At 38.3% G+C, this 13782-nt stretch overlaps 1 long non-coding RNA gene across 1 annotated transcript in view; it reads left to right on the forward strand.

The window, feature by feature from the left end:
• Positions 1 to 13782, forward strand: part of LOC103101966 (uncharacterized) — a 30493-nt gene that overhangs the window by 11023 nt on the left and 5688 nt on the right. The window contains exon 2 of the long non-coding RNA XR_008912873.1: positions 12622 to 12719. This is a non-coding gene — a long non-coding RNA (uncharacterized LOC103101966). The remainder of the gene's footprint in view (positions 1 to 12621; positions 12720 to 13782) is intronic.

Consider the following 13782-nt stretch of genomic DNA (forward strand, 5'->3'; position numbering starts at 1 on the left):
GTGACATTGGACAAAACCAACGACATGTTTGCAAATAAGGATTTGGACTCAGTAGACGAAGGGATACGCAACATACATTTCTCCAGATTTCCTATCTGGAGCTAGGGGCCAGAAAAGTGAGAACAGTTTCCTAGAGTCACTGGGCTCTTTATGTCATGAAAAACCCTCTGACCCAAGAGATGACACTAAATCAGATGTGGCAGTTTTGGCAGTTTGTCTCGAAGACCTATAAAATGCTTGGAAGTTGAAAGGACCCTGGAATTGTAATCCAAGAATCTGGGTTCAAATCCTGACTCATCAACTTAGTTCCTGCAGTAGAGGCAAATCACTGAACCTCTCTTGGTCTCTATTCCTCCCTCTGATAAATTAAGGAGTTAACTTGATGACTATTTAGGGACCAAAGGTCTCTTTTCAACATTAAATCTATTATCTTCCATAAAACCCTCTTACTCATTTAGTAATTGTTTGTTTTGGTGAGGGGTCAGGGGAAGAGTAGAAGGTCGTGGAGCCTGGGCATCCAGTGTTGGGTTAAATAAATACATCCTCTTTCCCTGAGACCAAAAGAGGCAACTTGACTTTTTCTCAGATCAGGTAAAATAGCCTGTGCTTGTCACAGGTGAGAAATTCATATCATCTGACCTTTCGGTCAGTCTTCAGAAGGAAAGCTTCCAGAACACAACTCCATATCTATAGCCTTTTAGTGGGGCATGCAGTTTTGAATAGCACACTGCAAAAAAGACTTAAAACATCCTAAAATATTGAACTTGATGCTTCTAATTTGACATTTTCTTCTCTGTCAGATGTTCTTTCCTCAGATTTACCACTTTTTCTTTTCAATGTTTCTTAGCTTGGAAAAATTGCACATTGGAAAGATTTCCAAAGACATGAACTGTCAAAACTCAACTTGGATTTATTTTGACAAAGAAACAGCCTCTCTGTAAAGTGTCCAAACAGAAAAGACTCTTCCCCTAATGCCTTTTCTCCTGACTTCTGCCCTATCTCTGTGTCAAGTGGAAAAAAAACAAGGAGTTTATTTTTTATTTTCCCTTTCAAGTGTGGCCAGCTTGCAAACTCAACTTGACAGTATTCCACGGGGCCTAATTTGGCTTAATGCTAATAATAACCAATATTTGCAAAATCTTTAGGGTTAAAGTGTTTTACATACGCTGTCTATTTTGGACTTTTTAATAATCTTGTGAGGCGAATGTTTTTATTTTCCCCATTGTTTAGATGAGAAAACTGAGGCTGGAGAAATTAAGTAACTTGCCCATATGATGCTAGTATAATATATTTTTATAAATAAAATATAAAATTTTATGTTTTATAATAATATAATTGCCCATATAATATTGTCTGAGGCAGGATTTGAATTTAGACTCTCCTACATTCTATCTGCTACATTTTTCTATCTACTATTACTAAACGTCACAGGTTTCCTATCACATAATAATAGCTGACATTTAAATACTACTTTAGAATTTTCATATAAAATATCTCAATGGACCCTCACAACTTGATCAGGTAGGTTGAGAGGCAATGATAATTTATGGATGAGAAAACTGAGGCTCATAGTGATAAAGTGACTTACAATCATAGCTCTTGAACTTGGAAAGGACCTCAGAATTTATCTGGTCCCACCAAGGAAGTTAAGTGACTTGCACAATTTATACAAGCATCAAATGTCACATGGAGAGAAAATGGCAGTCAGGATGCCAATGGAGAATGTCCATTGCTCTTCAAATCCAATCCTTTCCCTCCATATCTCTACACCATCACAGTTAAAAAAAAAACAAAACAAAACATATGCCTCCATATATAAAGAATCAGAGCTATGTTACCACTAGTTTCTAAGCATTCCAATTTTACCAAGCAAGGCATTCATTCATTACCTTGTATGTGCTTGTTGTGATTTTGTACATGTTTCTTTTGCCTCTGTACTGCCAGATTTCCATTAAATAGAAACACAAACACACATGCTCTCTTTCCATGGCGTTTCATTATACTGTCTCTACTTTCTTAGAGCCAAAGAACTCCCTGTAACCCAAGTACCAAGCATTTAGGGAGATATGTAACAGGCAGAATCATGTCCATGATTTTTATCTTTATCCGTTGACATAAAGAATTGTAAGAAGCTCTTGGTAGTTCTTACTTCTAAGGTCAGCAATTTGTGGGTTAGACTCAGTATCTCACCCTAAAATGATGTCACTTGACCAAAGGCACCTAAATGTCTTGGGTACTCCATGAATTCTCTGAAGATGTGATCACTGGTTACAGATTTGAGTTTTTTCTTTTCTTAGTAAAAAAAATTTATTGTTTTTGTTTGTCTGTTACATAAAAATCCCCAATTATCTCCCACCCTCCTCTCCTTGCATTAAAAAGGCACCATTTAACAAAAAATATATATGTGTATATAAAACTATATCTTGGTTGTTTCTATTTATCACTTCTTTCTCTGGAGATGGAAAAGCACAAGTCATTCTTCAAACAATATTTCTGTTGCTGTATATAATGTTCTCTTGGTTCTACTTAATTCACTCTTCATAATTTCATGTAGGTCTATGTTTTTCTAAAATTAACCTGCCCGTCATTTTTTAGAACACAGTAGTATTCCATCACAACCAGGTGCCACAACTTGTTTAACCATTCCCCAATTGTTGGGCAATCTCCTTAATTTCCAGTTCTTGTCATGACAGAGAGTTGCTATAAATATTGTAGAACATGGAGGTTCTTTTCCTTTTTCCCTGATCACCTTAGGAAATCAACTTTAATAGTGGTATTGCTAAGTCAAAAGGTATACACATATTTGCAACTCTGTGCTCTCCAAAATATTTGGGTCATTTCACAGTTCTACCTACAGTGTGTTAGTGTCTCCATTTTTCCACATCTCCTAAACCCTTTTGTCATTTTAGCCTATCTGATATGTGTAAGATATATCTGAGAGTCATTTTGATTTGTCTCTAATCAGTAATGATCTAGAGCATTTTTTCATATAGTTATTTATGGTTTTGATTTCTTCATCCAAAAACTGTCATATCTTTTGACCTTTTATCAATTGGAGAATGGCTTGGATTCTTATAAATCTGATTAACTTATCTCTATATTTTAGATATAAGACCTTTATCCAAGAAATTGTCTATAAAATATCCCCTCCCCACCAATTTCCTTCTAATCCTGGAAATTTTTCTTTTATTTGTAGAAAAACATTTTAGCCTTTCATTTGGCTTCTTTATTCAACAGAAAAGGAAAACCAGTAGTCAAAGTTTACTCTTCCCTTATAGTGCACATTCCCACTCCCCTCCCCACCACACATCCTCCCAATATGCTAAGAATGGATGTTTTAAAACCAATGGTTCCTGGAATGGGCCATTTGAAGGTGTCTAGGACATCTGGAGAGTTCTGGGGAAAAGACCCAGAAAGGAGTGAGGAAGGAGGGTTGAGGGAACATCCTCCATCTTGGGACCATGTCCAGGTGGTGCTGGCATGTGGGCTTGTGGCTCTCTCCTCTCTCTTTCCCCTTTAGCTCTTTCCTTTAGAAAGACCATGAAGATCAACTACTGATTGTTGCTTGGGAGGCATCTGAGGGTGTGGTGGCCATTGTGGTTGCCATGGATGATGGAAATGCTGCTGTGCTGAATGGACCAGGTGTAGTTAGATTATCTCTCAGGGATATTCTCTTTCTTCAATTGAGGGGGAAAGAAGGGGCTATGTTAACTGCTCCCTCTACTGTCTAAGGAGAAAAGCTATGTCCTTTCCTTAGTCGGAGATGCTGGCTGTTGTTAAATCCATAGACCGTTGTTCCTTCTTCTTAAAATTTATTACCTTGGGGGCAGCTGGGTGGCTCAGTGGATTGAGAGTCAGGCCTAGAGACAGGAAGTCCTAGGTTCAAATCTGGCCTCAGAAACTTCCCAGCTGTGTGACCCTGGGCAAGTCACTTGATCCCCATTGCCTAGCCCTTACCACTCTTCTGCCTTGGAGCCAATACACAGTATTGACTCCAAGAGGAAGGTAAGGGTTTAAATAAAAAAATTTATTACCATGACTATATTTTTAAAATATATGTGACCAGTAAAGTTAGTTTTGTCTTTAATGACATGGTGATAGGGGTTGGGAAAATGATATTCTGGATAAAAGTGGAGACATATCCATTTTGATAGTTCAGCTAGATGACTCAGTAGATAGAGCATTGGACCTGAAGTCAGGAAGAACCGAGTTCAAATTGGGGTTCAGACAGCTCAGATAGTCTTACTAGCTATGCAAACCTATGACAAGTCACTTTACCTCTGCCTGTCTGTTCTGTCAACTTTAAAATGGGGATAATAAAACTTACGCCCCAAGGATTAAACTGTAAAATGTTTAGCACAGCAACCAGCACATAGTAGGTGCTTAATAAATTCTTCCTTCCTTCCTTCCTTCCTTCCTTCCTTCCTTCCTTCCTTCCTTCCTTCCTTCCTTCCTTCCTTCCTTCCTTCCTTCCTTCCTTCCTTCCTTCCTTCCTTTCTTCCTTCCTTCCTTCCTTCCTTCCTTCCTTCCTTCCTTCCTTTCTTCCTTCCTTCCTTCCTTCCTTCCTTCCTTCCTTCCTTCCTTCCTTCCTTCCTTCCTTCCTCCCTTCCTCCCTCCCTCCCTCCCTCCTTCCTTTCCTTCCTTCCTTCCTTCCCTCACTCAGTATTTCCCTTATGCTTATTACATGTAATATCCCTATTTATTACATATAGATAATTATTACAAGTAGAATCAAAGAAAATCCCTAAAACATTTAGTTCTAAGTTGAAACCATTAAAAAATTTTGGGAAGAGTACAAATGGTTGGGGTTTTTTGTTTGTTTGTCTTGTGAACTGGTCCATTTAGTTTTATGGAACTGTATTTGGAAGGACCAGTTGTCAGAGTCAGAGATCATCAGGCCTATCCTTTACTTCAATGGAAATCCCTTCTGTAATAGTCATGTTAAATGACCATCTAACTCTAATGGAAGTTTTCCAGGGATAGAAAACCTACTCGCTGCCAAGGCAGCCCCTAGCACTTCAGGAGAGCTCTAATTATTAGGAAATCATTCCTTTATACTAAAGCCAAAATGTGTCACTTTGCAACTTCTTCCATTGCTTCTAATTCCTGCCCTGGGTTCAAGTCAAATAAGTCTTATCCCTCTGCTACAAAAGAGACTTTCAAATATTTGAAGACAGCAATCATGTCTTCCCCAAGTCACCCTTTTTCTTAGCTAAATATCTCCTTTGTCATCATTTGATTCTCATATGGCACAGGTTTTTTTTAATATATTTTATTTGATCATTTCCAAGCATTATTCATTAAAGACAAAGATCATTTTCTTTTCCTCCCCCCACCCCCACCCCCCATAGCCGACGCGTAAGTCCACTGGGCATTAGATGTTTTCTTGATTTGAACCCATTGCTTTGTTGATAGTATTTGCATTAGAGTGTTCATTTAGAGTCTGTCCTCTGTCATGTCCCCTCAACCTCTGTATTCAGGCAGTTGCTTTTTCTCGGTGTTTCCACTCCCATAGTTTATCCTTTGCTTATGAATGGTGTTTTTTTCTCCTGGATCCCTGCAAGTTGTTCAGGGACATTACACCGCCACTAATGGAGAAGTCCATTACATTCGATTATACCACAGTGTATTAGTCTCTGTGTACAATGTTCTCCTGGTTCTGCTCCTCTCGCTCTGCATCACTTCCTGGAGGTTGTTCCAGTCTCCATGGAACTTCTCCACTTTATTATTCCTTTTAGCACAATAGTACTCCATCACCAACATATACCACAGTTTGTTCAGCCATTCCCCAATTGATGGGCATCCCCTCGTTTTCCAGTTTTTGGCCACCACAAAGAGCGCAGCTATGAATATTTTTGTACAAGTCTTTGTGTCCATTATCTCTTTGGGGTACAGACCCAGCAGTGCTATGGCTGGGTCAAAGGGTAGATATTCTTTTGTCGCCCTTTGGGCATAGTTCCAAATTGCCCTCCAGAATGGTTGGATCAATTCACAACTCCACCAGCAATGAATCAATGTCCCTACTTTGCCACATCCCCTCCAGCATTCATTACTTTCCTTTGCTGTTATGTTAGCCAATCTGCTAGGTGTGAGGTGATACCTCAGAGTTGTTTTAAAGCTCCTCCTTTCTCAAACTAGTTTGTCAATATTCTTCCCAAAACATGGAGCCCAGAGTTGGATATAATTTTCAGATACGACCTTTCTGGGGCAAAGTATGGTGGAACTATCAGTTTCTTATTTGGGATATTATCCTTCAATGCAATATAATTTGCTTTTTAGTCTACGCCATCATACGACTGACAATTATCAAGTGTGTAAACTTTTAAGACCACTAGGATTTTTTTTCCCCCCACATGATCAAGGATGTTGCTGGAACTAAAGAAGCTTTGAAGAAAAAACAGAGAAGCTAGTCAATGATGAAAGCATTATGTCTCTTATTTATAGTATTGGAGGAAAGGTCTAAAAGGGAAGTCTATGTGACTTGTCTAGAGACACTTGGGGAAGTTGGAGGATGGGTAGATAATGAGTTCACTTACATGTGTGACCATGTGCAAGTCACTTGAGCTCTATGTGTATGGGATAGGGTGGGGTAGACTAGGTGACCTTCAAGATCCCTCTCAGCTTGAAAATTCTATGATCCTGTGATTTTATAAGATTATTCACTTACAAAAATGAATACTATGGAAATAGGTTTTGTGTGAATTATTATTATTATTATTATTATTCCCCCACCAACTATTAGTCTAGTTTCCTTTCCACATAATACATTCATAACTCAGACTCTGGGAGAGGGGAGAGAAGAAGGAAGGAAGACAAAACAAGTCATATAACTTTGGAAAACTGATGTGGAACTTTGCATTTAAAATAAAATAAAGAAATAAAAAAATAAATAAAAATTCTATAATCTTGGCAGCTAGGTGGCTCAATGGATAGAGAGTCAGGCCTGGAGTCAGGAGAATCTGGGTTTAAATTTGGCCTCAAATCTGATCAAATCAGTTCTCCTAAGCTTTGTGACCTGGAGAAAGTCACCTAACCCCAAATGTCTAGCCTTGACCACTCTTCTGCCCTGGAACTGATCCTTAGTATGGATTCTAAGACAGACGGTAAGAAAAAGAAATCAACCAATAAATCTTATGATCTATGATTCTCTTCCCTTATCCTTTCTGCATCTTCCTTTATCCTCAGGATTTAGGGCAATTAAGCTCACACCTCTCCATACTCCCTGCCCTAAAAGGTGATAGGAAAGAAGAAAAAAAATCCATTCTTGGGTGACTAATCTATGGGTGTTGGGGAGTTTTTGTTCGGTCATATCTGACTTTTTATTATCCCATTTGGGATTTTCTTGGCAGAGATACTGGAATGCCTTTCCTTCTCCAGCTCATTTTACAGATGAGAAAACTGAGGCAAACACTGGCTGGGGTCAGATGTCTACAAAGTGTCTGAGGATAGACTTGAACTCAGGAAGCTGAGTCTTCCTAAGTTCGGAGTCAGCACCCTATCCTCATTGCTACCTACCTGCTCTAAATTATAGGTAGAGTATTGCAAAATATTAAGTGACCACTCCACCCTCTTCTTTCCACTCTCAAGAATATTCCCCTAGTTCAACCCTCCACTCAACTAAGTGACTGGTAGCCTTCTAACAGAGCTCACCCAGTCTCTTCCCTCTTCTCCAATCCATCCCTCAGGCAGCTGCAGAGATAATCTTCCTAAGAAAGTCTACCTGCTCAAATATCCTACAGAGTTTCCCATTACCTACCCAGTAGGTTAAAGCACATTTAAGGAGCAACTATTTATCCTGGCTCTGACTTGCTTTTCCTTTTCATAATATTCCTGTTCTAATAAACCTGACCTATAAGCTGCTTTTAAAATTAGATACTTCATTGCATTTGAATAAGCATCTTCCATACCCCTTCCTTGTTTCTGTCCTCTTCTTTCTTTGAGGCTCAGTGTAGATGCCATGCTCTCCAGATTAGGGCTTTTTAAGATAGCAAAGAATTGAAAACAAAGGGGATGCTCCTCAGTTGGAGTCCGGCTAACCATCTCCCTTGCCCCATCCCTGTCTATCCCCTTCACTAGGAAATGTAAACTCACACAGGGGAAGGTATTGTTTTATTTGTGTTATTTATTTATTCATTCATTCATTATTCTACTTCCATTGCCTAGCATAGAGATGGATAAGAGACACCTCCCTAAATATTTATTGATTTGTGGATCTTATTGCTCAAGTTTTGCCCACATCTTATGTCTTTGGTCACTGCTAATTAGGGTAAAAACATCTAAGACTGTCAAATTTAATTTAACCTGGCAATTAAATACATTTTACAAGTGCTTCTAATTGTCTCTTAAAAATAGCCTGGAATGTTATGAAAATGGATGCCAATCTAAAATTACACATCTATTTTGAAGATCTAATTCATAGCTTCCACTTAAATGTTTACAGATTATAGTAAAAAATAAGGACTATCAAAATTACAAAATGTTTAAGTATAATTTATGAGGAATTTATCATTCATGATTTAATTAAGTAGTACTTCGCAGCTGTTCAGTCTTATTCCTGAATAAAATTATCTCATATCAGCAATACCATAAAAAAAATCCAGAAATTTTTTTTTCACACAACACAGAGGACTTTATTTTAGCCATAGGAAAATAAAACTGGATTTTAATTATAGAATACAAGAAAAGGAAAGAAACAAATTCTATTTATAGAATATAAGGACAAGAGCCATTCTGCAATAGATGAATGGTCAAAGGATATGGATAGGTAATTTTCAAATGAATACATGCAAGCTATTAACATCCAGATGGAAAAATGCTTCACATCACTAATGAGAGAAATGCAAATGAAAAGAACTGAGGTTTCACCTCATACCCATCAGATTGACAAAGATGACAAAAAAAAGAAAGAAAATGGCAATTGTCAGAGGAGTGTAGAAGGATAGACATGCATAATTGGTGGAGTTGTGAATTGATCTGATAATTCTATAAAGCTATTTGGCCTTGTTCTCCTAAAAGAACTATTTGTCTTCTTTATGCTAGTAATACCTCAAAGAGGTAAAAGACTGATGGAAAGTGTATGTGCAATAATATTTATATCAGCACTTTTTGTCATAGCATAAGAACTGGAAAAATAATTGGTTCCCAAGAATTGGGGAATGATTGAGCCAAATGTAGAATATGGGTGTAATGGGATATTATAGGAAATGGCAAACATGTCAGACTCGGAAAAATCTAAGAACATGAGTATGAATGGATGCAGAGTGAAGTGAACAGATCTATGTACACAATGACCACAAGAATGGAAAGGAAAACATCTTTGAAAGACTGCAGAACTGATCAAATGCCATGATTGATCATGACTTCAGAAGGCTGAAGATGAATTGTGCCTCCTGTTTCTTGTTGGAGAGGAGATAGAAATAGACTAGATGCACAGTATGAAACATGTGTTTTTTAAAAACAAAATTGTATTGACCTTTTTTTAACATCACCTAAATTTTCCCATGCCTCCATTTTCCTTTCTTCCCTACTCTGGAGTCATCCTATTTAACAAAATAAAATAAAAACCAAGAAAGGGGAAGAATGGGGGGGAAAAATCAGCTTAACTGCCCAATTCATAAAAAAAAAAATCCAACAGTATATGCAATGTTCCACATTTCTGGACCTCTACAAAGGAGACGGCATAGGTGTTTTCTCATCTCTTCCAGGGAGTCCAAAACTTGTTCTTTGCACCATTCACTTAAAAAAAAGTTTTTATTGTTGTCTTTTTTTTAAATATCACTAACATTTTCCCCAGTATTCTTCCTCCTTCCCTTCCCCCTCTCAGAGAGGCATCCCAAATAACAAATAATACTTTAAGTGACAAAAATAAGCAAATAATTAAAGTGAAAGAGGAAAAACAATAAAAGTGATCAGTATATTGAAAGCACCTGAAAATATGTGCAATATGCTATAAATCGTATTTCCCTCTGTAAAGGGTAAGGTGAGTGTGAATTCTCCTATTTCTTTCTTTGTTATTTTGCAAGATTCATTTTTTTCTTTACACAGTTGTAGTCATTATGGATACTGTTTTCTTGGCTCTTCTTACTATACTCCGCCCCCAAGTTCATGGGTCTCCATATTCATCATATTTGTTGTTTCTTACAGCACAATAATATTCCATTTTATTCATGTACCACAGTTTGTTTAGCCATACTCCAATGGATGGGTATCAACTTTGTTTTTTATTCTTTGCTATCTTAAAAAGTCCTGCTATAGATATTTTAGTGTATATGAAGACTTTCTTTTAATCATTGACTCCTTTGGGCATATGGCTAGCAGCAGACTCTCTGGGTCAAAGGGTATGGCCATTTTAGCCAATTTATTTGCGTGATTCCAAATTGCTTTCCAAAAACTATATTAATTCACAGTGCCACCAACCATGACTATTTTTCCTCAGTCCTTACAACTTTGTGACTTCTTTTTTTTATCATCTTTGCCTGTTTTCTGAGTTTGAGATAAACCCTCAACAATAAATAATATCTTTTTAAACAGAGTCAATACATTGATTTATTTTACTTGACTGTACTTTTTAATTTTAAGGGAGGGCTACTATTTGAGAGAAAGGGAGTTACTATAAAGTGATAATGATACAGAAAAAGAGAAGTAAAGAACTTTTACAAACTATTAAAGTGACAGAAGGGAGCAAAAATACAGATAGAAGTATGGAAGGATAACAGATAAGCAAGACAGTTTTATGATTACCATATTAAATTTAATATGCACTTTAAAAAAGTTAAAAAACCCCCAAAGTTCATGCTTTCATATACCATCTTCTTTTCTTCTTTGTATATTGAATGAAAAAGAATTTGTTAAGTGCTTACTATGTGCCAAATATTAGACCACTAGACTATAAATAGAAAAATTGAGATTGTCCCAGCTCAGAGTAGAGGGGCAGACTGCAGGTCCTCGGGTCTTACCTTGCAGCAGTAGGTCTGATGACTGTGCCAGAAGGGTGTAGGGCGGAGGATAAGGCTGAGGGTACCTTGGGTTCCAGTGTCCTAGAAGATGGCAAAGCCTAGTGATCTTCCATCTTATTTCATGGCCACAGTCAGGGACTCCCCCTCTCATCCACAGGTGAGCACTGGGCTTCCTGAGTGCTGAGTGGGGGAGAGGGGAAACAGGGGGCAGAAGGCAGCCCCAGGAGGGCAACTCTTCTTCCTTGGAGGATCAGCTTGTTGATATTCAATAAGATCACAATTAAGAATAAAAAAGTCAGACAAGTAAAACCCAGTGGAATTGTGAGTCAGCTGGGGGGGGGGGGGGCAGGAGGGGAGGGAAAGAACATGAATCATGTAAACATGGAAAAATATTCTAAATTAATTAATTAAATAAAGATTTGGAAAAAAAAAGAATAAAAAGGTCAGGGAAATAGACAAGTATGCTTTTATTTATTTGTTTGTTTGTTTGTTTATTAAACTCTTACGTTCCAATCTTGGAATCAGTACTGGTCCCCATGGCACCCAGGAGCTTCCAATCACCAGAAAGGGCACCTGGACATGCCCCCAAAGTTCTGGGAGGTGGGAAAGGGTGTCAGATAAGGGAACTGGCCCAGAGCAATTACGTGATTTGTCACCTCTTTCTTAGCCCTGCCTTTCAATAGTCAAATTGGCGCTGGCAATTCACTTCTTCTTGTTTAGTCACAGTCCAATCTTTCTGAGATACTGGAGTGGTTTGCCATTTCCAGCTCATTTTATAGAGGAGGAAACGGAGTCAAACAGGGTTCAATGACTTGCCGAAGATGACACAGGCCCTCTTGACTCCGGGTCTGGTACTCAAACCACCCAGGTGCCCAATGACTTCATTCCTTGTCTATACAATGTGGGTATTGGGCAACCTAAGCGCTCATGTCCCTTCCCAGGCAAAAATGACATCACTGAACTGTGAAATTAACAGGCAGGGGGCCGTGTGGCCAGACTGTGCTAGGCTCAACCCCCGCCCAGAATCCTGGGTCCTTCTGGACCACCCAGGGCAATCTCCCATTGAGTATTCTGGCTGTATTTCGGCATCCTCCTGAATGGACCAGAGGCAACAACAGGGGTTGGTTTCCAACTTCTCCAATGCATCTGTGAAATCCTCCTTTTTTGAGACCACGTGCTTTCTGCCTTCAGTTCAGGCAGTGTTCTTCCAAGGGTAAAGACATGACTAAATGACTAAAAGATAATGAAAATGACACTGCAGGGAGCCCCAAGTTCTTGTACAAATATATGATAATTATTGAATGACGGCTTTGCCTGAATGCAAGGGGCTTTCCTTAGGGGGACTACTTGAAGGATAAGAAATGGAGGGGAATCTCAGAGGTCAGGTTGTCTAATCCCTCATTTTATAAACCAGGGAACTCAGGCCTGGAGAGGCCAAAACAATTTGGGCCCTTAAGATTTCTCAGTGGCAGCTTTGCCTTAAAGTGGGGGAAGCTGGGGGTGCAGAGTTTGCTGGGTCCTTTATTTAAATGGCTTAAATATAGCTTTGAGTAAATTCTTAAGAGGGCATTGAAAGACCTGTTATATTATACTCTCTGTTCATATCTAACACACACTCTTCTGAAACCACTGCAAAATCCCCCTAATCTACAATTTTTTTTTGCAGGTTCTACTCTGCGTCGGGGGCTCATTGGACTTGGACCTGTAAAAAAAAAATGAGACTTATAACTGGAAGTTGTCTTAGAAATCATCTAGTGGGGGCAGGTAGGTGGCTCAGTAGATAGAGCATCAGGTTAGGATCTGGGTTCAAATATGACCTCAGATAGTTCCTTGCTGTGTGACCCTGAATAAGTCACTTAACCCCACTTACCTAGCATGTGTCTTTCTATAGAAGGAAGGAAGGAAGAGAGAGAGAAGGAAAGAAAGAAAGAAAGGAAAGAAAGAAGGAAGAAAGAGAGAGAAAGAAGAAAAAGAAAGAAAGAAAGACAAAGAAAGAAAGAAAGAGAGAGAAGGAAGAAAAAGAAAGAAAGAAAGAAAAAAGGAAAGAAAGAAAAGAGGAAAGAAGAAAGAAAGAAAGAAAAGAAGGAAGGAAGGAAGAGAAAGAGAGAGAAGGAAGAAAGAGAAAGAAGGAAAGAAAGAAGGAAGGAAGAAAAAGAAGGAAGGAAAGAATGAAAGAAAGGAGGAAAGAAAGAAAAAGGAGGAAAGAAAAAATGAAAGAAAGGAGGAAAGAAAAAAGAAAAGAAGGTAGGAAAGAAGGAGGGAAAGAATAAAGAAAGGAGGAAAGAAACAAGAAATAAAGAAGGAAGGAAAGAAAGAAGAAAGGAAGGAAGAAAGAAAAAAGAAAGAAAGAAGGAAGGAAGGGGAAAAGGAAGAAAGAGAAGAGAGAATCTGGTGAAGAAGGGTTCTTAATCTGGGGATCATTGATAGATTTCAGTGGATCCATGAAGTTTTATAGAAAAAAAATTGCACCTTTATTTTCACTAATCTGTTGCTGAAATCAAGCAAATCCTTTGATTATCAATAAGGGCAACAAATATTTTGAGAAGGAATCTATAAGTTTTACCAGCCTGCCAAAGAAGTCTATGACACAAAAAAAGGTTAAGAAATCCTGATCTAGTCTAAAAGATGAAGAAAGTGAGCTGTAAAAAGAACATATATGACTTGCCCAAGGTCACAAAGTTAGTTCATAAACAGAACAGGAATTCAGACTCGGGAGCTCTGACTCCAAAACCAGTCAGAAGACTTTGTTTTCAATCCAGGCACTGACACTTACCAGTTGTGTCAAGCAGTATGGTGGTTTAAAAAGCATCCTAGTTTGGAAGTCAAG

Source organism: Monodelphis domestica, chromosome 6 (genome assembly GCF_027887165.1).
Source record: "Monodelphis domestica isolate mMonDom1 chromosome 6, mMonDom1.pri, whole genome shotgun sequence".
Lineage (NCBI taxonomy): Eukaryota > Metazoa > Chordata > Mammalia > Didelphimorphia > Didelphidae > Monodelphis > Monodelphis domestica.